Source organism: Gallinula chloropus (genome assembly GCF_964237585.1).
Source record: "Gallinula chloropus genome assembly, contig: HAP1_SCAFFOLD_174, whole genome shotgun sequence".
NCBI classification, from domain to species: Eukaryota; Metazoa; Chordata; class Aves; order Gruiformes; family Rallidae; genus Gallinula; species Gallinula chloropus.
In genome coordinates, this window is record NW_028168194.1 from 232,294 (window position 1) to 258,407 (window position 26,114).

Sequence of the window (26,114 nt, forward strand, 5' to 3'; positions counted from 1 at the left end):
TACCATAACAGCTGATAGTAAGAGACCTTTAAGAAGAATTAATCACTCTCGGAAAGCATTCAGAACTAAAGGTGCCTAAGAACAGAACCTTTCATGTTCTTTCATTATCTGGTTACTATTTTTGAACATACATTTTTGCAGAACAAATGGAGGAGCTGAAATTGTATCTTCTCCTGTAGCGTAATTAGTTTTATTAATTTAGTACCTTTCCTGCTCAGTAACTCCACTGAAACAACAGGTAGCTCCTTTAGGAAAATAAACATGATTATTCATGTAGTACCTACAATACAGAAAACTAAAGATTTTAAGATAGTTGGCTCCCAACATTTACCTTCTTTTCTTCAATATTATTTTCTGTCTAATTACAAGAACAAATGAGTATTCACCTACACTGATCTTCAATACAACCCACTTACTGTTTTCCCTTAGACCCAGTAGCCAGCATTAAAAAGATATTTTGAAGAGGGTATTTAACTTTTGTTAATAAAAACATATCCCTCTCTTGAGCAGCCTTTCAAACAGGCAATATAATAATGAGTCTTAATTATTTTTAAACTCCTGCTGAGTTTTTACAGGCCTTGATGCCTCTAAAACAAGTTAGATTTGTTCCTTACTATATAAACATTCAATGTATCATTTAAAAATACTTCTGGTTTATTCTCATACTGTTCAGACAGCAAGGTCTATACAGATTTTGCCACAACTTAATTTGTCACTGCTACAAAACAAAATGCAAAATACTATTTCTGTTTTACTGCTACTGATTGCTTACTTTGTTCTGATCATAGTTGGGGGAATGGAGCCTGAGAAAAGATGGCAAGATTTTTCCTTTAGCAGAGAAGTAAAAATTAGCTTTTAATTGCAGGAACAGGACCACTCAGAAAAGATATTTTCCTTTCCTCACATCAGCTTACTGCTGGCATGATAAATGAAAGAAATGTTGAGAGCTTTTTATTGATCTTACTAAATCCAACTCATCAGTTAATTTTTTTTTAATGGAAGCTACTTTCGGAGTACGATGTCAACTCCTCCCTGTCCCCTCTGTGCTGTAGTTAACTGCACTGAACTCCCAACAGTTTTGCAGCCAGGAGAGAAAAAAAGCAGTCCTGGAAGTTAGTAGGCCAAGAAACAGTATCTATGAAGTCTGTTCCTTGAAAGCACAGAAATTTAATAGATAAATATCTATAAAACTTGTCAGTCTGCTTTAGGCTGATGTAATATATGTATTCTGCTTATGTTCTTATCTCAAAGGAATTGTTAAATTGTTCCATGCTGATCTTAGAAAACTGACACCCAAAAGATTGTTTCATTATCAAAATAAAGTTCTATTACAGGGACTCAAAGAAAGAAAATAAAAAAAAAAACCCCAAATCCTTTTCCTGAACTTGACAAATACATAAATGTGTACATGTATATCTATATCCTAATATCCATGCCCACACAAGTGGCTGTCAACAGCAAATCAGCATGAAGTAGAGACAAAATGCAATGCATTGAGTAAACAGTGCCATTGTTTTAATTATTAACTTCAGCAATGTGGTTTTTAACCTTATTTTTCATCAGTTCATTTGAAGTAGTTTTATCTCTTGCATTTTCTCTTTAGACTAATATTTCCCTCAGTTGTACTCCACAAGGGAATTATTTACTCTTGAAGCAAATGTGCTGACAGCTACCCAAGTATATTTCCTCCTTGTCCATATAGACAACAACTCCTATATTTTATGTTAATTCTCTATTTCCCTGTCTTTGCACTATGTGGCCGTGCAGCAGCCACAGGGGGAGGGAGAATGGGAAGGAGAGGAGTAACAGGAACATGTCTTGCAATGTGTGTGTTTTCCCTGTTGTGCCCTATTGAGATAAGAAAGGTGCAGACATTACATAAAGCTGTGGCTGTGTATTCCTTCCAAAAGTCAGCACTTCATCTTCTTGCTATTTCTCATCTTTCAGAATTTCCTGGTAGTACACAGGATAAGTGTGGAATAAATTATTTCCTCTAGTAGTAAAGAAAAAAGCACAAAAAAAGGTACTATATGTAGCACCTCATATACTAAAATCATTCCTGAGATACTATATTTACTCAGTCATCCTTACATTATTCACATTTTGCACTGGAAAAAAACCCCAACCAACCAGTCTAAAAATACATATGCATAGGTATATATTTTCTTTCTTATCCTTGATGCTTTATATACATGAGAAGGAAGTTGCATGTTAACTGTTGTCTTTAATGACTGCAATAACTCAACAAATCTGTATTGGCTTTTTCCTCAAAAGGCATATTTAGTGGAGCTTTTTGACCAGTTCTTCTGGGAATGCATGAGCCTTCACTGTCAAAAAGGAACAATTCATCTTTTAACTGCAGAGGTGTTTGAATGTTCTCCTAACACAGTGCATTTCCCTGACGTGTGCTCAATCTACCAGAACATTTCTGTTAGGTTGTCTATCGGAGAGCCACACTGAAGAATACGTAATTTGGGTTTACCACACCAGAATACAGTAATTCAGGAAAGCATAAGAGCACAGATAACTAGTATATTCAAAAGAAAACCACAGGTCCTCTGGCACAAACAACTGCTTACAGACTTGGAAAGAGCTTATTACTGTCCAGGACAATCCACATACAAGAGGCAGAATCACAGACATTTTATTCTGTTCCATGAGTTAACAAACTCATCACTTCCATAATCTTATATCTGTGGAGAGGAACAGAATTTAATGTTTTGTCTTTATCATTACCTGTTTCTTTTCACAACTACGTAGAAATATATAAATAATTTGTGTGTGTGTGTGTGTGTGGTATGAGAAACTTTGGTCTCATAGCTGGAAGGAGAAACCATGCTCATGAAAAGTGTGTCCTTCCTACTCAGCTTTTAAAGCCACATTTCATTCCTTCATTCAGTAGGAGGGGAAAAAAAAAAGAAAACCCAAAACCAAACAAGTACAAAAACCCCAATACACCCCTTAATACGCAGTGATGTCTAACTTCGCTTTAGAAGTTAAGTCACTGTAACTTAAGTGAATGTCATTATATAGATAGTTATTCAAGCTGAAACTGTCCTTGGCAGCACTGTACAGGGCAATCTTTCCATAAGAATAAACAATTCTTGAACAATTTCTCCAATCTATTAGGCACAAACATATTTTTGTCAGCATGAGGCATGCATGTTTCTCCTCCAATTATTTTTATTCCTCACACAAATGTTTATAAATGTTTATCAAGGACAAATCTGAAGAAATCTCATTCTGTGTCTCTATGAGTGCTCTTCTCTCTCTTTTACACTATTTCAGCAGAGTCAGTTGTTACATGTTCCTTTAATAACATGAATTCATTTCAGGTTTCTCCCCCAGCCTCACAAAAAATGATTAGTATTTATGCAGTTTCAAAACCAGCCCTCTACTGCTCACAATGCCAATATTTCATAAGTCTCTGTCATTTGAAGAATTAGAGCAACTTTTTTCCCAAATGGTGAAACCGGCTAACAGCAGCTCTTGGGATTAACAATGTTATTTTCCTCTGGTATAATCATGGATGAAATGTGTTCAGCAAGCTTGCCCCAGTGAAATGTAGTTTTCATTCTATGCACCTTATATGAGGTTTCATTCCATGCACCCTCATATGCACCTTTGCCCAGGTGGCCAGGAAGGCCAATGGCATCTTGGCTTGTATCAGAAACAGTGTGTCCAGTATGTCTAGGGAGGTGATTTTCCCCTGTACTTGGCACTGGTGAGGCTGCACCTTGAGTGCTGTGTGCAGTTCTGGGCTCCTCACCATAAGATGGACATTGAGGTCCTCGAGCGAGTCCAGAGAAGGTCAACCAAGCTGGTGAAGGGGCTGGAGGGCAAATCCTATGAGGAATGGCGGAGGGAGCTGGGGCTGTTTAGCCTGGAGAAGAGGAGGCTGAGGGGAGACCTTATCACTGCCTACAACTACCTGAAGGGAGGTTGTAGAGAGGTGGGCGATGGTCTCTTCAGCCAGGTGACAGAAGATAGAACAAGGGGAAATGGCATGAAGCTGTGCCAGGGCAGGTTTAGATTAGATATTACAAAAAAATTTTTTACTGAAAGAGTTGTTGGGGCCTGGAACAGGCTGCCCAGGGAGGGGGTTGAGTCACCTTCCCTGGATGTGTTCAAAGAAAGGGTAGATGAGGTACTTAGGGATATGGTTTAGCATAGTATGGGAACGGTTGGACTTGATGATCTTAAAGATCTTTTCCAACCTTGCGATTCTGTGATTCTGTGAAATCAGTTTTTAAGTGCTGTATGGAGTATCTTTTAAACACTCAGGCCAAACATTGAGATATACATGTGAAGTTTCCTCTAAGCAGATTTCTTACAATTATGTTTAGCTGGATCTTTTGTTGTGTGGTGTGGCCTGGTTCCTGCCCTTGTTGCTAGAGTGCACCTCAGCTCTTGTCTGGACTAGGAACATGTATTCCCTGTAAATGGCAATCAGGATGTATAGGGCTGCTGTCCACCTCAGTGCTCATCCTAAAACAGCCAAGATACAGGAAATAAGTTGAACCAGTAGGCAAACAAGATGTATTTTAAATATATGAAAACAGAAAAGACAATCAACTGTTTAAACAACCCACCATAATGAAATATTTTGGATTAATTTGAATGAACCTGACAAATGAAGTGAGATTAAATCAAAAAAGCTTTCTAAACATTTGCTTTCTGTTATGATCAAATGCAAAAAAGTCAAAATAAGTGTAAGATTCTTTCAGGATATATTAATCAAATAGTTTCTTGGAAAAATATGTGACATAATCATTATTTTCTGTATATTTCTTTCTAAGAGGGGAGGGTTAGCTGCAGTTCAGAAATGAACAATGTGTCACATAGTCCTAAAATCCAAATACGAAAATTTTATCTTCAAAAATACTTTTAAAAACTATTTATACATTTTTAAAGTGATTGGATTTTCACATTGTAAGTAATGGAGCCCAGACTAAGACAGGTCACGAGCTACTGAAATCCAAAGAGATTTCAGAAATCAAGGGAATACTGATATATCACTGTCTTACTTCATAATCAGTAATTCAGATATTCAAATAATGGCAGAAAAAAAAATACTAAAGGTCAAATGACACTGTTAATTGTTGCCTGGATTGATGCTGTGTCTGCAAACATACAGGCAGACAAGAAAGGGAGGAAAAAAGAGTCTTGCTTTTGTGTCTTCCTGTTCACCCAGAGGCAGAGGTAACTATTTTAAATAATTTCTTTAAAAGAATTGGGAAGAGTAAGTTAAGGCCATTTCAGAAAAAAAACAGCAGAATTGAAGTCTAGAGACTTCTTTAATGAGACCGAGGTTAACTCCTTATCCACCTTAAGCTTTAGTGTGGTGAATCATCTTCATGTGGTTAAAGAGCCAAACCAAAATTACTGTTTGCTGTCTTTAGCCTTTGCTCCCCTCGCTAGGTAATCTGCAATACATTTACACTTCGTGAACAGCTGTTTTGGAAAATAAAAATTGCTTTTTACACATGACAAAACCTGTGACACTACACTGAGGAAAAAAAATCTTTAAGTCTTGCCCTTTCATGCATCTGTCAAAATGGTAAATTTTAAGAATATCTTTTTTTAATATATAATTTATTTGAACATGTATGCACACACATGAACACACAGATAAAGAAATGCTCATAGAATAGGATATGGCAAACCTAAGCACTGACATTTATAAAACAGTAGTATGGAAGCTGCCTATGTAGTTTTCATTTAATCTCACTGTACAAACATGTTATATTTTGTCTTTATTTGTGCAATCTACATTGTTAGATTTATTCAGCAGACCTGAAATAGACTGTGTTCAGTTACTGAACAGCTCCTCAGTATATTTGGTCTCTTTATCTTATCTTTTTCCCACCCCCCATATCTCTTATATGCAGTTCACCATTTTATTCCTTAGGAACTATGAAACTTGTTCTTAATACAAAATAAAAAGGTCAGGACAAAAAAAAAGCATATTTTAAACATAAATTAATAATTATAGTAATTCTGTGAAGGTCAAATTTTACAGCAAAGAACTGAGATATAGATAGATTAATATTAAAAGAAAAAAAATCCTTTCTTTTTTTTCTTTACCTGGTGTAAGACAACTCAGACATTATTTTTCAGGACTGTTGAGCATTCTGTATCAATAAATCATGGTAGAATTTATTTTGTATTATTTCTAAATGTGAGCTTTCATCTGCTCAGAAAATCTGATCTTTATATCTCAGAAAATGATAAGCAGACATTTTAATACCACTTCTCAAAACCACTGCTGGTGCTTATGAGCTAGTAAGTCCAGCTAGTAAGTCAGTCTCACTGGGGGCCCAGCTGAAATGCTTCTATGCAAAGAGACATAGCATGGGAACAAACAAGAAGAGTTGGAGACCTGTGCATGCCCTGTGCGTGCCTGCAGGGCTGTAATGTTATTGGCATTGCAGAGATATGGTGGGATGACTCCTATGCCTGGAGCATCAGGAGAGAAGGATACAGGCTCTTTAGGAAGGCCAGGTAAGGAGGGAGTGTTGCCCTCTCTGTTAATGAGGCTCACCAAGAGCCTGTGGGTTAGGATCAGGAGGAGTGTGTGGGGCGCCATAGTGTGTGTGTGGGGTGAGGGAGTGGGGGGTGGGGTGTGTGTGTGTGTGTGTGTGTGTGTGTCTGTGTGGGTGGGTGTGTCTGTGTGTACCACAGGCCCCCTGATCAGGGAGGCTGATCAGATGAAGCCCTCTATAGACAGATAGGAACAGCCTCGTGTTCACAAGCCTTCTTATGGGGGATTTCAATCACCTCACTATCTATGGGATGGACAACACAGCTGAGCACAATCTAGGAGTTTCCTGGAATGTGTTGATGATAACTTCCTCCTCCAGGTGACGGAGGAGCTGCTGAGAAGAGGTGCCATGCTAGATGTTGTCCTCACCAACAAGGAGGGGCTGGTGGAGGATGTGAGGATCAAGAGCAGTTTTGGATCCAGCGACCATGAAATGGGGGTAGTTCTAAATCCTCAGGGAAACGAGGAGGGAGCATAGGAAACTTGCTGCCCTGGATTTCCAGAGAGCAGACTTGGGCCTATTCAGAGTAGAGTGCAATGGGACAAAGCCCTAAAAGGAACAGGAGCACAAGACAGCTGGCTAGTATTCAAGGGTCACCTCCTCTGAGCCCAGGAGCAAAGAGGAAATTAGGCAAAACCACCATGGGGCCTGCATGGATGAATAATTTGCTCCTGGGCAAATGCAAACCAAAAAAGAAAGCATAGCCAGGGTGAAAGGAAGGACAGGTTTCTTGAGAATAATACAGGGAAACTGTCTGAGCAGTCAGGGATCAGGTTAGAAAAGCTAAGGCCCTGTTAGAAATATATCTGGCCAGGAATATAAAGAAATGCAGGGAAACAAGAAAAAATTGTTACAGGTATATCAATGAGAAAAAGGATGATGAGGGAAAATGTAGGCCCTCTGGAATTGAACAGTTGATCTTGTTACCTGGGATATGGAGAAGGCTGAAGTACTTAGTGGCTTTTTTGCCTCAGTCTTCACTGGCAAGAGCTCTAGCCACTCCACCCAAGTAACGGAGGGCGAAGGCAGGGACGGAAAGTATGAGGAACTACCCACTGTTGGAGAAGATCAGGTTTGAGAACACCTAAGGAACCTGAAGGTGCACAAATCCATGGGCCCTGATGAGGTGTGTCTGTGTGTCCTGAAGGAACTGGTGGGTGAAATGGCCAAGCCACTCTCCATCCTATTTGAAAGGTCCTGGCAGTCTAGTAAAGTTCTCACTGACTGGAAAAGGGGAAATATAACTCCCATTTTTAGAAAAGGGAAAAAGAATACCCAGGGAACTACAGATCAGTCAGTCTCACCTCTGTGCCTGGGAAGATCATGGAGCAGATCCTCCTGGACACTATGCTCAGTCACATTGTGAATAAGGAGGTGATTGGTGACAGCCAACATGGCTTCACTAAGGGCAAATCATGCCTGACAAATATAGTGGCCTTTTATGATGGAGTGATAGAGATGGTGGACAAAGGAAGGATGATGGACATCATTTCCCTGGACTTGTGCAAGGCCTTCAACACTGTCCAGGATGACAACCTTGTCTCTAAATTGGAGAGACATGGATTCAACAGATGGACCACTCAGTGGAGTCAGTCCAGAGGAGGGCCACAAAGATGATCAAGGGGCTGGAGCACCTCTCCTGTGAAGACAGGCTGCGAGAGTTGAGCTTGTTCAGTCTGGAGAAGGGAAAGGCTCCAGGGGGACCTAATTTTAGCATACCAATATTTAAAGGGATCCTACAGGAAAGTGGGAGAGGGACTGTTCACCAGGCAGTGTAGTGATAGGACAAGGGACAATGGCTTCAAGCTGAAAGAGGGTTTGATCCATGGACGTGTTTAAGGCCAGGTTAGATGGCGCTGTGGGCAACCTGGTCTAGATGATCTTTGAGGTCCCTTCCAACCCAGAGCATTCTATGATCCTGTGATTCTGTGGTGTCTCAGTATCAAACGGGGATTATGTAGAAGAAAAACAGAATTTGACTAATTAGAAAAATAATTTCTTTAATAAGACACCTTTGTCTTTTTGTCTCCTGCCTGTTTTACTATACTCATACATACTCTATGCACGTTCTGAAGAAACAAATTGCGTGCTTATAAACAAAATGACCACAACAAACTGACAACAGAATGAATCCTAATCTAAGGCAAAAATCCTGTGAAAAATTAGGCGATGATAGTACATAAAAACCTTAGGCACAATGACATTAAAGTTGTGTCAGTATTTGTCTCTTTTGAAGTGTTTTAAGTAAACAAACTGAAAAAAAAAGTCATGCAGTCAGATAGAAACCCAGATTCTTTTTAAGCAAAATTTGCATTTCTCTTCCACAAATTTATCTAATTGCTTTACCATTCATGTAAGCCACTTGAAAGTTCCTATGGCAATGTACTCCTCAGTTCTTGGAATGCATGAGGAAAAACCTCCCTCAGTGTTTTTTTTGAAGACAATATACTTTCCCTTTTCTAATTTTACTTCATGAACAATATTTCTCATATTTTTGAGAATCACTATTACCTAGTTCACTTTTCTGTTTGGTATTTTTTGGCTACACATATTTCCACAAAGAATTTTATAAACATCTACCATTTCACACAGAATCACAGAATCAGAAAATGGTCGGACTTCGAAAGGTCATCTAGTCCAACCTCCCTGCCGGAGGAGGATCACCTAGCATTTACCTCCTGTATTTTCTGGATTTAAATTTAATGTCCCCATCTATCAGTTGCTCCTTACGTATTTTTGTTACTTTTCTGAGAAGCTTATATAATCTCACTAAGTGTTCTTTGAGATGCAAGGACCAAAAATGCACAATTGTTTAATAAATATTTACAAATTTGTAAAATAGTATAATATTTTCTGCAGTGTTCAGCATTATAATTAAATACTGTAAAATGTTTAATACTCCGGACACTTTCATCTTCACTACTTTGAATATCTTTGAATCTCTAGAAAGTTTTTGTCATGTCTTGAGGAGGAAGAAACCCCTGGAACTTTTAAACATTAATTCTTGCCAGGCTACTGCCATCTCAATGCTAAAATGCCCTCCATCGTTGCAATGAAGTTTCTGGTTTCTCTTTGTGGAACACCCACTATGAATGGAATGGTAAAAGCATAGAGTGAGTACAAATAGTATAGGCAATGGTGTTAATTCCCTGAAAACATCTGTAGTTGTGCTTGTACTTAATATCATGTGTTTTTCCCCTAATTCCAACAGATACAGACAAATGCTTCTAAGGACTGGTCTCCTGGGGGTCTCTGCATATTCTGAAATAACAACCATAAGGTATAATACCTAAACCCACACCTTGTTTTTCTCCTTGTTTTTCTGTAATATCTACCTAAGAAACACCATTTCATGCAGTTTAAGAATATCTTCAATAGGTAGTGGAGAATAGGAAGAATAAGTCAAGTTTTCTTTTCTGAAAGGCTTTGTTCCCTTTCTGTGTCCCACAGCCAAAGGCCTACATTTTTCAAGTATGATTGTACTCAATTTCACTGAAGTGTATTCACTTATGTTATACATAAACATCATAATTAAAACCAAAATACTTTTTTTTTAAACAATCCATGCTCTTTTCTGGAGCTAAAACACTGTAAGACTACTAAATCTTATATGTAAAGAAGAATTTCCCCTACCTGCCAGTAAAACTGTAGACCACTATATGATTTGATCAGACAAGATAGATATATGGATATAGTATGCAAGCCTGAAACCATTGAGGGAAGCAATATTGTAAAGAAAACATTTCTAAAGCAGACAGCCTGTATGGTTAAAGCAGTTAAATCTAATGGAAAGCCAGAAACATTTAACAGTTTGTTAAGGGAATACGATCTGTTTCTAGTGTAGTTTAATTTGAATCTGTAATAATTACACAACTGGTGTTTAACATACAGAACTCAAGCAGAACTGAAATGATGAAATTAAAACTGTGATGAACACTGCAAAAAGGCAGACAAGAAAGAAAATACACCCCTCACATAGCAAAGCTGCTCTATCCCTCTCCCTCTTCAGCTGGACAGGGGGAACAAAATTAAATTAAAATTCTGTGGGTTGAGATAAAAACAGGAGAGTTAACTCAGTAGGAATTACTGTCACAGGCAAAACGGACTCAACTTGGGAAATTTATGTAATTTTTTACAATGAAATCAGAGTAGGATAATGAAAAAAAAATAACTTAGAACATCAGAGGTGTCACCAAGTTCAGAAACACTTGCCGTCGGATCAGCAGCATACTGTTGGAGATCAGGCCTGAAGTCATTTGAAAAACTTGGAAGTGCACAAGTCCATGGAACCTGATGAGATGAAACCATGAGCCCTGAAGGAACTGGATGATGAAGTTGCTAAGCCACCCTCCATCATATCTGAAAAGTCATGGCAGACAAGTGAAGTTCCTGTTAACTGGAAAAAGGGAAAAGTAAGCCCCATTTTTAAAAAGGAAAGAAAGGGAGATTGGGGGAACTACAGACTGGATAGTCTCACTTTGTGTGCAGCAAGATCATGGAGCAGATGCTGCTGGAAACTATGCTCAGGCAGGTAAGGGGGTGATAGGTGACAGCCAACCAACATGAGTTCACTAAAGCTCAAGTTGTGCCTGACAGTTTTGGTGGTCTTCTGTAATGGGTTACAGCAGTAGTGGGTAAGGGAAGAAAAATTGTCGTCACCTATCTAGACTTGTGCAAAGCATTTGGCACTGTCCTGTATGACATCCTTGTCTCTAAATTGGAGAGACATGTAATTGATGGATGGACCACTCAGTCGATAAGGAATTGGTTGGATAGTCACACTCAAAAGAGTTGTGGTTCGTTGTCCAAATCAAGACCAATGACAGGTGGTATTTTTCAGGGGTTGGTACTGGGACTAGCACTGTGTAACGTCTTTGTTGGCAACGTGAATAATGGGATTAAATGCAGCTTCTGCAATTTCGCTGATGACAGTAAGCAGTATGGTGCAGTCAATGTGCAGGAGAGAAGGGATACCATCCAGAGGCACCTTGACAGGCTTGAGAGGTCTGCACACGTGAACCGTATGAAACTCAGTAAGTGTAAGTATAAGGTCCTACACCTAGGTCAGGGCAGTCCCCAGTTTTAGTACAGACTGGGGGATGAACAGATTAAAAGTTGCTTGTGAGAATTACTTGGGGTTGTTTGCTGATGAGAAGCTCAGCTTGAGCCAGCAATATGTGCTAGCAGCCCAGAAAACCAACCGTATCCTGGACTGGAACAAAAGAAGGGTGGCCAGCGGGTCAAGGGAAGTAGTTCTTCCCCTCTTGACTACTCTTGTAGTACTCCATCCAGCTCTGGGGCCCCTAACATAGGAATGATGTGGAGATGTTGGAGCGAGTCCAAACGAAGGCCACAAGTTAATCAGATTGAGAAAGGTGATTCTCCCCCTCTTTCTGCTCTGGTGAGACCCCAGCTGGAGCACTGCCTTCAGCTCTGGAGTCCTCAACACAAGAAGGATATGGATCTGTTGGAGTGTATCCAGAAGAGGGCCATGATGATGATCAGAGGACTGGAGCACCTCTTGTATGAAGACAGGCTGAGAGAGTTGGGCTTGTTTAGTCTGGAGGAGAGAAGGCTCCAGAGAGAGACCTTATTGCAGCCTTCCAGTACCTGAAGGGAACCTACAGGAAATCTGGAGCGGGACTCTTTACTAGAACATGTAGTGACAGGACAATGGGTAATGGGTTTAATTTGATAGACCGTAGATTTAACTTTTCAGAAGAAATTCTTCATGATGAGAGTGGTGTTACAATGAAACAGGATCCCAAAGAGAGGATGTGTATGCCTTCTCCTTTGTTCAAGGCCAGGTCCGATGGGGTTTTGGGCAACCTGGTTTAGTGGAAGGTGTCTCTGCCCATGTCAGGGGTTGGAACTAGATGATCTTTAAGGTTGCTTCCAACCCAAACCGTTCTGTGATTTAGTCTATGATTCTACAACACTTGAATCAATAACCCTTGGGGGTTGAGAAGGGACACACATACAGGGATGTGTAGAAGGCTTACTACACACCCAAAAAAGGCTTATAGCTATGACATGACAACTTACACTGTCAGAATAAATACCCTGTTCCTTTAGGTCAATGGTGCTGGTCTAAATTGGAGTGGAGGGGTTTAGGCCTTGGTTTGTGTCAGGGTATTTTCTGTGTGTTCTATAATAGAAATTTGAGAACAAAAATTGTTTCCACCTGATACCTGTATCAGTTTAGTAAATACATTTTAAATTATACACCACTGAGCGACATGACTCAGATCTAGTGACAGTCTCACCTAAATTTCCTATTTTATGCCTGTACAATATGTTTCATCCTAAAGTAGGCAACTAAACTGAGTCCTTAAATACTCTCGGTATTGGCAAGACATGGAACTCCTAGTGCCTGGTAAATTTTAGTAAAACTTACCTTGAAATGATTTGGACACTTTCCTGTCAATAATAGCACTTTGTAAATATAAGAGAACTGTATCCTTACATTCTTTAATATTTGTCTAGTGGTAAGAAAATACACTGCATTGCTTCCTTGTACCTTATGAAGTAAGATATAACTTAAGGCAAGATGTAAGTCAAAGAGTAAACAAAACCAGGTAATTCCTCAGCGTATGTGAGCCACTCAGCAAGTTAGGGCTTTTGAAGGTGAAAGGATGGATTTCTGTCACCAAGGAATTTGAGTAAAAGTCATTCTTTTGGTTTGATCTTTTAATTTGCTACAGCTAGCTTTAGCAAATACGGAACTTAAACTCTATATCCTGTCATTCTGAATGTGGCTATATGTTCTGACAAGCTAAAGAAAAACAACTTGGAGTACAGGCCAAGGTACTTGAAGAAAGTTTCAAAGGAATCGGAATTTGATGTAACTCTTTGAAGCATCATATTTCTTAGATATTTGTAATAATATTAAGCTTTTCACAATATATATAAGTTAAGGTAGTTGTCTTAAATTATCTCCCTTGCTTCTTCATAGCCAAGGAAGCAATACAAAACACTCGCCTACAAACCTAAAGCAAATATTAACCTGTGACTTCCTTTTCTTCTTATGCCTCTCCTTAGCTAGAAGTTTAAGATTTACTTTCCTCACCTTTCCATCACATTGCAAATTTTCTTGTAGAGGTCAAATGAGTACGTACTGAATTCAAACCCTGAAGATACGTACTTTTCATTTTAACAAAATTGTTTTTCTAGGATCTGTAAATTAATTCAGAGAAACTGAAGAGGAATTCTTTTTACATTTATACACTTCTGTCCAAGTCAAGGCTTTACTCTAACGTAATTTTAACATCTGTGAACACCGCAATAAAAGCTATCTTGAATATACAATTTTGTTACAGATAAAATAATTCTTGGCTGACAGAGTGTTATCTAGTACAGATATGGCATTTTGCGTGAAGCTGAAGTGAAGAAACACTTATGTCTAATAGAAACTGCTATGGCAATCAGCAGAAGAGTGTTTCAGAAAATGGTGATGAAAATATATTAGACTTACAGAAAAGTATATGAGAAAATGGATTGCTTACCTCACAGAGAAATGAATTAGGGCATATGTCAGCAAAAGTATACACAATGGAGATAATATAGAGAAAGTATCATAAATCAAGGGTTTCTATTGTTTTTTTTCTTTTGGTTTATTTTAAGAGAAGATCAATGGGAACACTAGTGAAATTAAAATCAACAAATTAAATATATATTAAAGGGTTCAGGTTTGGGTTTTTTTCTTTTTTTTTTCTTTACATTACATGTCATGGAATTTCCACCAAATTACCTTGAAGTAAAAATGCTTAATCCAAGTGAGGACATAAATGTGGAGAGGCATGACAAGAATATTCCAAGAATTAAGAATATCCAAAGCAGACTTTGGTGTTTGGGCAGGATATAAACTCTTACATGTGAAAAGCAATTTATGACGGGCAAAGTGACAGTGGCAACACAGTAGATTATTCCACATCAATTCAATATAGAGTTCCATGGATCTTCATCAGAGAATCTAATTCTTAGTACTTCACTAGATATTCTCATATGTTAGACTAGTGTTTTATTAACACAGTTATTCATATGAGAAATTGGGCGATGTGTCTGGAAATGCAATTTTCCGGTATTAGCTAGGCTGCTATCAGGGATTCACCTGTTAAGTGCACAGCTGTATTTTTGTAAAGCATTTTCTTAATTTCATAACAATTTAAAGACAACACATTCAATAGATCAGTTTGTGGAGTTTCTGTGGATAGGAAGTGTAGTCTTTTTTTGTTGTTGTTGTTCACGTTTTTTCTTTGTTTTTCCAGCAGAAATTGGTAACATTAACAATGTCAACAGTATAGAAAGTCACAAGTATAGCTAAGCTAATATTTTACCTTCTTGCACTGTTATATAATAAAAAAACACAAGAAAGTGAGTATCTGAAGTTTAAAACAATTTCTGAAACTTTGTTTATATAAAAATACATCTATGATGGAAGGAATGAAAGGGTACAAATACGTTATACATATTGAGAATTGTAGGTAGCAATGAAGTCATCTATTAGTCTCTTTTTCTCTAAACTGAGCGAACCTTCTATCCTTAGTTTCTCCTCATAAGTCATAAGTCATGCCCTCTACTACTTTCAATATCTTTGTTACCCTCATTCTGGCACATCCTAGTATTTTAATATCCTTCCAGTATTGTTGAGCCCAAAATGGCACTTGGTATTTGAGGTGCAGTTGCACCAATGCTGAATATAGTGGGGTAGTCTTTCAATTACTTAGCTATGCTCTCTGTGCTTAATGCACTCCAGTTTATGGTTGGCCCTTTTGGCCACCAGGTCACACACTGTTGACTCATATTGAGTTAACCATCAACCAAACAAGGCCCAAAGTTCTCTTTCTGCAGGGCTACACTCATGTCCCTCAGTCTGTACCTGTACCTGTATCCGTATCTGTATCTGTAACCATATTTATCACTACATCTACACCTACATCTATATCTATGTCTATATCATCTATAACTACATCTACATCTTCATCTACATCTCTCTCTGTATTTATATCTATACCATCTGTCTGTATCCAGGATTACACTATACCAGCTGCAAAATCCAACATGTGTTCTTGTCAAGTTTTCTATGGTTGTGTCCTGGTTCCAGCTAGAACAAGAGTTAATTCTCACAAGGAGCCAGCACAGGTGAGCCGAGCGGGCCAAGGTTGCTTTTTACACCATGTTACAGCAACGCTCCCCATAAAAGGGGGCTAGTTTTGGAAGGGTGGTTCCACAAGGCTCCAAGATGGTCTTGAGTGTGGGTAAAGCACCTGGTCAGTCATCAGATGAGTAAAGTGCTTTTGTTCTCACTGTTGGTGTATTCTGTCCCTTCTCCCTGTGCTGGGTCAGTATACTGTCCTTTTGTCCACTTCTCCTCCCTGTCTGGCTGCAGTAGGGGTGAGGTAGCGGTGTGTGGTGCTCAGCTGCCACCTGGGGCTGAACCATGACAGGTTGGTAATTTCTCAGCACTCTGATCTATCAAGGTCTCTCTACCCTCAAAGGTATCAAAGACTGCTCCTAATTTAGTCTGATTGGAAAAACTTACTGAGCATACACTCAACTCCTGTGTCCAGGTCATTGATTAAAAACAAATTAAAATAAAGAGAAGTAGCCCTAAAATTAAATCTTGTGGAATACCACTGGTACCTCTCCACTAGCGAGGTATTACTGCATTTACTAAAAGTCTTTGAGACCAGCCGTTCAGGCAATTGTTCAAGTTGATTTAGGAAAAGGAAGTCTCCCCAAAAGGTAATTGTATCTTTCATAAATCACTGAAAAACTGACTTTTACTGATTTTCAGGAACTTCTGAAAATCAAAGGAGCTTCCCAAAAGTTTTAGATTTTTGTCTGCCTACAGATGGTCTTCCAGTAACATCATCTTTCAGTACAGAAAAAAAAATGAGATTTATAATACTTTCTTCACTATTCCATTCCACTGCAGAAGGAAAGTGGGAAAGGCTATCAGTGAGAATCATAACACTATCTTTTTCTTATCCTCTTACCTTTCTCTTAATCTCTTAATCTGTTTGACAACTAACAGTAAAGTCCATTTGGATTTAAGGAATAACTTGGAAGAAAGTGTGAATGGAGAACAGAGTCAATTGACTAGCCAAGGAGTAGCTGAAACATTTAAAAAACCCCAATAGAATATTGATGTAAATAATTCAATAAATGAATAGATGTCATGCTTCTGTAAGGAATATCAAGGCATTTCTGAACAGATATCTATCTGCACTTCAAAAGTTATAATTTTCAATGTTAAGCATTTGAAACTGATCATCTTTTTCTCCAAAGAGAAGTTTAATTTTTTGTCCTGCAGTCAGCCAAAAAGTCTTAGAGTGGGAAATGTTTCTTTTCTTGTTTCTGACAATCACATGGAGTATGTGACATGGAATTGAAGACAGAACATGACTCCACGCTATTAGTTAACACATATGTCAGGTATAAACATTGTTTTAGCAATGTTCCAGTTATCCAAATACTACTTTTTCACTTCTTGAGCAAGAGAGGGAAAAATGTTATTCTTGAAGGCTACTATAGGTTTTTTATGTTTATATTTTTTCCATGTTTATGTCTTAAAGAATAAAAAGAATTCCATTTCTATATAGAAATTTGTTTCTGTGAATTACAAGGCTCGGTTAATTTTGATCACTCCTTTGTTAACCTCATTTTGTCACTGCTTTGCATCTTGAGTACATCCAAAAAAATTAATTTGAATTTTCATAAACAGCTTGGGCACTGCCAGTGCTGCCTGCAAACTGAAAGAAATTACACAGCATAATTGACTTAAAATAAATGAAACACAATTGGATTTGCCTTATTGAGTTTACATAAAGTAGTTAAATTTACCTAAATCTTTATAATTACAATATGGCACATTTTGAAGTACAGAAATTAGGTCTGATTCACAGATGCCATTTATTTTAGATTTTGCATATTCCTTTATCTTTTAATCTGTTCTTTTGAACTACTTTTTTTTCCTGTGAAGTTGAATACATGTAGTTGAAGTCAGTTCATGAAAAATAATCCCCCAAACAAATGTAAATACAGTAATCCTTCTGTAAATTGTCCATTTGATACTGAAATTAAATGAAGCAATCAAATAGCCTGACTCAGCCAGGTAGTAGGATGATTCTATTTGAAATAGTAAGCAGATGTATGTAAAAACTAACGCTGATTGTCAACTTGCTAATTAAAATGTATTTGCTCATAGAGCACACTGCATTGATGGATTCATTTCAGACAGAATCATCTTGGTCCAATAATTAGATCTTAATATTTCTATTCCTTAGTTGTTGACTACAACCCTGTAATTGTACAAAGGGGATTTTCTTTAAGTGTTGGGCATACGGAAAGATCTAAGACTCCATATAACTTTATAGCTTCATATTTTGAAGAACGTTATATACCACTCCGCAGCTATGCTAAATTGATCTCATGCAAAATTTAACCCTCATACCTCCCCCATGTTGAGCTTAATACCTCAAAATTTATTCAAATAACCTGAAGTGGTTTATGTTCTGCTGGGTGTTTTTTTGTTTGTTTGTTTTGTTTTGTTTAGTTGGGGTTTTTTAATGTATCTGTGGTTTGGTGACTTTTTCTTAAATAAAAATCCCTATTTACACAGCCTTCTGAAAGCAGTCAAAATCTAGATCTTCCTGATCCTCTTATTATTCTAGATTCCAACTACATAATTGAGCTTTACTTATAGCTGCAAAATAATAAAATAAAACTCACCATTTTCAATTTAAACGCTTAAGAGCATGGGTTGTTTGGGAGGCTATTGTTAGGAACTATAGCAATTTGGAGAGCCAAAATGTTTCCTGAACTTGCAACATCACCTGGAAACAAATAGGAAGTAAATTAAGTACACTGAACTCTACAATAACATGCAGTTTGCACAGAGTCTTTCTAGGTGAAAAGGTTCACTTGAGTGAATCATGTAATGATTTGCTTGAGGTTTTGGTTATTACTCATGCTTGGATTACATTCTTCTGATTGCCTACATTTGAGATCTAACCTTTACTATATTGCTTTTAAGCATTTAGAATTTATTCACCTGGAAATATTGAGAAAATTGATCTATTGTAAATAAACCCCTGTTCTATTGTTACAATTAAAATGTGTCCGGATTAGCACTGGATCAGACACTATTTTGCCAGGAGTGGGTTAATTACCTCACTCAAAGCCTAACTACTGTACCTCAAAATCATTATAACTAATCAGCAGCTTTATCCAAAAGTTAGTACAAGATTTTCCATTGGCTTGCAAACTTGAAAGTGCTGCTTTCTATGAAATATATTTATTGTTGGCATCCAAACAATGCTTTTTAGAAACTGAAAAGAGTAGTAGTAGTGACAGTTAGCTGTGAGAAAACATGCTGGTTTACTGAAACACCTAATGTGAAGGCAAAAATACAGCTGATGTGGCATGTTTGAAAGATGAGATTTAAGAGAGGTGTTAAGTTCTGAACTGGTGATCTATGCAGTGGGAACCTGGCTCACTTTAAACTCGGAATCTAAAATCAGACCTTCCTGAGCCAAAATATTATGTAGAATTAATTTGATTTGGAATATTATTTTGCTTAGAAATCCACATCTATTATGTTTTTTTATTGTTGTCAATAAACCTTTCTTGGTGAAAGAGGGTACCATTGTGCATTCAAAATAAAAATAACTAAAACACTTTAGATCTTGCCAGCCAATCAAAATTGGCACAATTCATCTAAAGCTGTATAAAAGATGAATTTGAAAATAGAATACAGACCATATTGTGGTGCTCCAGAGGCATTCTTGAATCATATTTAAGGTGACTTGAACATCTAATGGCCTTAACCCGTCCCTGTTGTCCCCCTCTTTTTCATTTAAAGTAAGAAACCAGCATACAATGGCCCTGTAAGCCAGAATCATATTAGTCATTGAAAAGCATGAAGAATGCAGGGAGACAGGATCCTCTTTTGTGTATGTTGTGGTTTAACCCCAGCCAGAAACTGAACACAAAACACTCAATCACTCTCCCCCAGTAGAATGGGGGAGAAAATCTGAAGCGTGAAAGTGAGAAAACTCATGGGTTGAGATAAAGACAGTTTAATAGGTAAAGCAGAAGCCATGCACAAACAAGATGTGGAATTCACTCCCCACGTCCCACTGTTGGGAAGGTGCTCAGCCAGCTCTAGAGAGCTCCATCACTCGTAACAGTTATTTGGGAAGACAAACACGTCCACTCTGAAGGTGTCCCCAGCTTTATTTTGTCTTCTTCTTCCAGCTCTTCTATTCCTGAGTGTGATATCATATGACATGAGATATGTTAATGGTCAGCTTTCCTGGCTGTGTCCTCTCCTAACTTGTGCACACTCAGCCTACTTGCTGGCGGGGTGGTGTGAGAAGCAGAGAAGACCTTCACTCTATGTAAGCACTGCTCAGCAGTAACAAAAGCAACTCTGTGGTATCAGTGCTGTTTCCCAGCACAAACCCAAAACACAGCCCCACACTAACTACTATGAGGAAAATTAACTCTGTCCCATGTACTCAAATCATTCTAATATTAGCTAGTAGACTTGTCTGGCAGTCTGCATATTTAATTAATGTTATTCAGTGCTTCATCTTTATGAAAAAGCAAGCAAACAAAATCCACCAACAAACTGTTTAATGTTTTGAAGTAGTTGTATGTTCAAAATGAATACTGTAGCATTCATAAAAAGAAACATATTTGTCTGTTCATTTCCCTAAAGAGGAATTTGCTCTTACTTACTTAATTTTTTTCCTGTAATTGGAGTCTTATATTATGAAAAGTAGTTTCTTGTTGTTTCTTTGTTGTTAAAAAAAAAAAAGCCAAAACCAAAACAATCACCACAGGGTCATATTTGATCATGTGTGAATTAACCAGAAAGCTAACGCTCTCTTTCATTGTTCTGATTACTACCAGCCCACTGATGCATTCCCCTGCATCTTGCTATAAGCAAGTAGCTTTCTGTTGTCTTCTCCATCCACAAGTATAAATATTTAGACTGTTTGTAATCTTGAAGTGCCTTGTATGCAACCATTGTAGATTATTTATATTTAAAAATCTTTAAGAATATATTAAGAACCTTAATATATATCCAAAAGAATAAGTACAGAGGTCAGGGACAGGATCTAAATGTTTTAAGTGAGTTCAACAAAAAGTATCAACAGCTCAGCTGTGCTTTTCAGCCTTAATGCTTGCTCCTGCCCTTGTGTTAAGAGCCACAGGTCCATAACTCTTACTGCTCCATCTGTGTTATGAATTCCTAAAGGTTATGAATTTACCAGCGTGTCCTACTTCTGTTGCTGGAGGAATTATTCACAAATTTCCCTTTTTTTAAAGAATTTTACTATTAAACATGTATAATGACCAATTATGACAGTGAATGAAAACTACTGTCCTACTTCTGTTGCTGGAGGAATTATTCACAAATTTCCCTTTTTTTTAAAGAATTTTACTATTAAACATGTATAATGACCAATTATGACAGTGAATGAAAACTAAAAGGCAAGTTTGTGGGACTGTGGACATTCATTATAAGCAATTATATACCTGGAGTTATTTTCACAGAAGAATGTTCACTATACCTTTAACTTTCCAATACTGATAATACAGGCAGACATAATGATTTTTATCCCTTTAGGTTTACCGTGTTAGAATAACATGAATTTCAAATAATCTTTGACAAAGAAATATGCTGTTAAATGATCTAACTGCCATCAGAATAAGAAAAGAAGTAAACATGTGGACATACTGATAGTGATTTCCCACAGCCTGATCCTTTATGGATGAAATAGTTCTATTCCAGACTGATTATTCTGTCATTCACTAGAGCCTATCTTGTCTGCTGCTGTCACACTTGGTCTTTGACATTAACAATAAGATTAGCACCAGCTCTGACTGTCACAACACCAGGCAGAGCCCAAAAAGATACCAGAGAACTTACTTTGGTACAATTAAATTTAAAGCAGACCTTCAAATCTGCCCCTCTAGGCAATGATTCTCAACCTAGGCCTAGAGCAGAATGTTGAAGTCCATTTGGAAAGGGGAATGTCAGCATTGTTTTGATAGCTCCCATTTTAAATCTTTAAGATATGTATGTAAATTATGTGATTGATTTTATTATATGACTAATATGATTAACATGTATAATACATATTATACATCTATAATACATATAATACAAATATTAACATAATTTTTGTCCTTCAGTTTATCAGTGTGTAGTTCTGCCTTGTGATTCATATAAATAAAAATTATGCAGAGTACTTTTACAACTGCAGATTTTAATTTACTGCGATGAGACTGTTAATAGATGCCTTCAGTCTCTTTGAACACGTACGCGTCTCCTTTGGGAAAGCAAAGCAAAGAGTATATGCACACAGGAGAGGTACAGGGCAGAATTGGATGCTTCCTTAAATGTCTTGAGGAAGTGAGGCGCTATTGGAAATTAAACAGCGATGACAGTTGGGTCTCAAGAAAAGAGTTTAAATGAAAACAAACTAAAATAATCTGTGCTGAATGTCATAGTCTGGCAATTTTGTTTAATTAAAGCTCCTATTTGAGATAATGCAAAAATCTGTTTTTCAAAATATTATGCATTGACATTTGGCATATAGAGGATTTAATGTTTATTCAATGAGAAGGAATCAGATTAAATATTGCTTTTTAATTATTCTAACATTTTTGTTTGTCACTTAGATTAGAAACAACTATTTAAACTACTTGTTCCGGGGTTCCGCTTAATATATTTGGATTTCTAGAACTTTTATGAAAAGATTTTTTTTTCTTGTTATAGACCCCCCCAATTCTACTCTTATTATGAAAAAAACCCCAACACATCAATAAAATTTTTTAATACTAATAAACTCATGATCATAGAACTAGAAAAAAATAATTGTGTTAGATTATAGACACGTAAGTAGCCCATAGTTTCCTTCTTTCTCTAAGCGAAGGTTCTAATGATCCCTGTATGCCTTCATTCAAGTCTCTGTGGCTGATAATTGTTTCTCAAACAGCACTTTCAGGCTTAATACTATCTGATGCTTCACGTTCTAAAGACATGTACCTGATTGACCAAAGTGGCCTTCCATGGCACAGAAATCTTAATTTTTTAGAATACTTTGCAAACTTTTGTTTCATTTTAGTTTATGAATATTCAAAACCTACAAAACCCTACCCTTTATTTCTGCATTTTCAAATGACAATTTTCAAAGCTGAAAGCTTACAATATGTATAAAATTCTGTTACTCCTCAGAAAAATATTATTTGTGCAGGAGGCTAAAAATACAGCATCAATATTCTAATTTTAAATACAGAGGAACTGAGGTTAGCTTGAATGAAGAAGATAAAATTTTAATCTCATCTTGGAAAAAAGATTAAAAGTTCAGGAAAATTCAGGAAGCATCTTTAATCTTCAAATTAATTGCCACCAGTGCCATTTCCAAATACAAATGCAGTTATTGTTTTCCTATGTAACTTCATTGGCAGCTTTTTCTCCCTGTCAATGTAAATACCTGGTACTCAGCTGCCCTTATATCTTGCTGCTATATCTAGTTCTAATTTTGCTGTTTCTAGAATAAAAGTGTAGAGAGCTAATCAGATTACTTTCAAAATGAGATAACATAACATAAACCTCGAAGAATACAGTAACATAGGAGAAAACACAAAATAAAATGAGTCCTCTTGCTAGCTCATTCAAATAAAAGTTTAGAGATTTCCAGAGTATGTCTTTCTAACAGGTAAAAATGTTTTTCTCATTAATAAGGAAAATGTTATGATTTGGCTGCAAAATGAACCCTTGAACTTGACTCAGTGTGATGTGCTAAGAAATTGGAATAATTATATTTTACTGAGAGTTTTTCTGAAAGCTACGGGCTTTCAAATCCCACAAGTGGTACCTCATTTAAAACACGATATCCTTTAATTATAGTATATTTTGTCTTAAGAAATTTAACCTCCCTGAGGCATAGAAACTATGTTTCAAAGGGAAAAAAAGAATTCAAGTCTTTAAGCATGGAAAAAAGAGAAAATCAATACTGCAGGTTTTTTAAAACAAACAAAAGTGTAGCTGTAGTGCTTTGCAAGAAACAAGACTGATGCTTTTAAGTGAAACAGTCAGCTCCATTAGGCTTGTTTCCTGGTTACTGATACCTAACAACTTCTCATCTTATCAGCTAAAGTAAACACACGTGTCACCTGCATCATGTAATCATGCCTAGTTGTCATGATGATTCATTGTAAGTAATTAGCTACCATAACTCAAATGGATGAATTTGAATGCAGTACTCTATTGTTTCCGAATGTATTAAATACAACAGGTAAATTCCAAGAGAAGAACAGGATCCATACCCTGGCTTTAAGGGTCTAAAAAAATCATAGAACCATAGAATGCGTTAGTTTGGAAGGGACCTGTAGAGGTCATCTAGTCCAACCTTCCTGCAGTAAGCAGGGACACCTTTAACTAGATCAGGTTCCTCAGAGCCCCATCAAACCTGACCTTGAATGTTTCCAGGGATGGGGACTCCACCAGCTCTCTGGAAAACCTGTTCCAGTATCTCACCACCCTCCTAGTGAAGAACTTCTTCCTCATGTCTAATCTCACCTACCCTGCTCTAGTCTAAAACCATTGCCCCTCGTCCTATTACTTCATGCCCTTGCCAACAGTCCCTCTCCAGCTTTCTTGTAGGTCCCCTTCAGATAGTGTAACGCTGCTATAAGGTCTCCCTGGAGCTTTCTCTTCTCCAGGTTGAACAAGCTGATCTCTCAAACTGTCTTTATAGAGAAGTGCTCCAGCCCTCTAATCATCATCGTGGCCCTCCTCTCTGGATGCATTGGAACAGGCCCATGTCCTTCTTGTGCTGAGGGCTCCAGAGTTGGATGCAGTAGTCCAGCTGGGGTCTGTCTCCCCAGAGCAGAATAGAGGGTGGAGCGTCACCTCCCTCAGTCTGCTGGCCACACTTTTTTTGATGCAACCCAGGATGCGATTTGCCTTCTGGGCTGCAGCTGAAGACTGGTAGCTGATGTCTAGCTTTTCATCCATTAGTACCCCCAAGTGCTTTTCTGCCGGCTGCTCTCTGTCACATCATCCTCCAGCCTATATTGATAATGAGACCCAGGTTGAACTTCATGAGGTTTGCACAGGTCCACCTCTAGCTGGTCCAAGTCCCTCTGGATGATATTCCTCTGATGTGCTGACCACGCCATTCAGCTTGGTGTCATCTGCAAACATGCTGAGGGTGCACTCGACCCCACTGTCTATGCCACTGGTGCCAGTACAGATCCCTGGAGGACAGCACTTATCACTCCTCTCCATGTGGACTCGGGCCATTGACCCATATCATCTGGATCCGACCATCCAGCCAATTCCTTATCCACCAGAGAGTAGACCCATCAAATCCGTATCTCTCCAGTGTAAAGAGAAGGATATTGTGGAAGACTGTGTCAAAGGCTTTGCAGAAGTACAGATAGATGATATCCGTAGCTCTTCCCTTGTCCACTGATGTAGTCACTCCATTGTAGAAAGGTTGATCAGGCAGGACTTGCCCCATGGTGAAGCAGTGCTGGCTGTATCAAGTCACCTCCCTGTCCTCCATGTGCCTTGGCCTTCCTGACCTCATCTCTACATAACTGGGCAGCATCCCTATACTCTTTCCAGGATGCCTGATCCTGCTTGAACTGTAAGTGCAATTCTTTCTTGCCTTTAATTTTGACCAACAGGCCGTGCTGGTCTCTTGCCTTCCTTGCTCGATTTCTTACATTTGGGGATCAAGAGCTCTTGTGCTCTACAGAAAACTTTCTTAAAGATTGCCAGCTCTGTTCTTCTCCCTTGTCCCTGGGGACAGTTTTCCAAGGGGTTCTATTGACCAACTCCTTGAGGAGCTGAAAGGTTCCTTTCCTAAAATTCTCAGGGTCCAGCATGTACAAGAGTACATACTGCTAATACCCACTAGATGGCCCAGGGCAACGTGCTTTCACGGTGAAGCTGGAAACACTTTGAGCAGGTTGTTACATTAAATAACCTCCGGAGGTCCCTTCCAGCCTAAATTCTTTGGTTATTTTGAGATCCAGTGAGTATTGCAATTGTTTTCTACATGCATTGTGCTTAATAGAATTTGTCTGAAATGATTTAATACTGGTAACAACTGAAAGAAGCTGTCCTTCTCTACTTCAGATGTCCACAGAGTGTCAGCTAAGACACCATGGTCATCATTAGCTTCCTCCTTATTTGGTAAAGATTGACAGGCATTGAAGGATTATCCGCTATATAAAGAGGCATTGAAGCTGTGAACACCCCAGCTTGCAGTGAACATTGTAGAGGCACACTAAATTCATAGTGGGTTTGTGAAGGAAATTTGGTCTTTGTGTACATTAAGGTCCTAAACAGGACTACTCAGATTTAGAACTGAAAACTTAATTGTCCTAATTACCTTATGACCCCTGTTGTACCCTATTCCTATTTCTCTGAGTCTTTTCTGTATAACATATTTGTTGTTTTGTTCAAAGGAGCTCATGGATAATAGAGTGATACGAATACTCAGCAAGAGTTCATGGAGAATATTTGCCAAAATG

The 26,114-nt window shown here is 37.9% G+C and overlaps 1 pseudogene across 1 annotated transcript in view; it reads right to left on the reverse strand.

The window, feature by feature from the left end:
* LOC311204711 overlaps positions 1-24,873 on the reverse strand; it is a 111,079-nt pseudogene extending 86,206 nt beyond the window's left edge. Inside the window, exons 1-2 of the transcript in view lie at positions 24,742-24,873; positions 15,430-15,565 (exon numbers count right to left, since the gene is read on the reverse strand). The product of the transcript in view is annotated as an uncharacterized misc_RNA (transcript). The remainder of the gene's footprint in view (positions 1-15,429; positions 15,566-24,741) is intronic.
* Positions 24,874-26,114: the final 1,241 nt, after the last annotated feature.